The sequence below is a fragment of the Nannospalax galili genome, unplaced genomic scaffold, assembly GCF_000622305.1.
Source record: "Nannospalax galili isolate Female #2095 unplaced genomic scaffold, S.galili_v1.0 scaffold960, whole genome shotgun sequence".
Taxonomy (NCBI): Eukaryota; Metazoa; Chordata; class Mammalia; order Rodentia; family Spalacidae; genus Nannospalax; species Nannospalax galili.
In genome coordinates this window covers 3051753-3052787 of record NW_008348313.1, presented here as the reverse complement: position 1 = coordinate 3052787, position 1035 = coordinate 3051753, and positions in this window count along the sequence as shown.

Here is a 1035-nt window from a genome sequence, read left to right as displayed (position 1 = left end):
CATGGCCTCTCTGAACAAGAGGACAGGTGACTCACCAAAGTTACAAGACATGTTTTTGAGAGATCCTCCATAGCTCCTGGAACTTGTTTAACCTTGGAGGGCAAGGAACAAAAAATTGTCCCTTTAAGTCCCTCTGACCAGATCAGTATAGGCCTCAAAGTCTGGCTATTAAACATCCAACAAGGTTAGTTAAACCAGTCTGGTACATTAATTATCATGTGCTGTGTAGATAGAGCTCAGGCAAAAACCCAAACATTTTTAAGTAAACCTTGATGAGACATCCTTAAACTAGTTGACTAAGCTATGAGCTTAGAAATTTTAAGATCTTTTTTTTTCATGCTCGATAAATCATAACAAACCTACATAGACCTCCATCACTTGCTTAGGCTTTTTTATTTTTAACAAAATGCCTCCATGTTTGATTACATTAAAGTTTTTCTGGGGAACCAATGAATTTATTGAGCTTAGTTACAGAGATGACTGAGGGGTTGCTGAGGTATATGAGTGACCTGAGAGTATCTACACTGGAAAGCCTTAACCCAGCATGGATCAAGCCTTCTCTTCCTAGCCTTCCCCAGATAATACACTTTAGTCCTCCCCAAACCCAGGAGACCATGTATGATTAAGGCCAAATTACATACAGTTGGGTGGGAAGGGCAGCTGGATACTCATGTGAGGGTCCTATGACCCTGTTTAACCCTCCGCCTTTAATTAGATACTTAAGCTGAAGTCATGAAGATGGTAGTTTGACTCAGAAGAACATAGTGTGTAGCATCATGTTATTAAAAGAACATGGAATCTAAATTATATATATAATGTAATAAATTAATATTACTCATGTACATACTGTGTTTCATAAGTTTCCAAGTAAACCTTATAGAAAACACAAGACAATTAAAAATCCTTTTTTTACCTTATGTAGTTCAGAGAGTGGTGTACCCAAACCTTGCTTTAGGTTTTGAAGGAGTGTAAACACTAGGTAGAAAGAAACAACTGGTACATAGTTAAACATTATCAAATTGAGGTTCCATATTC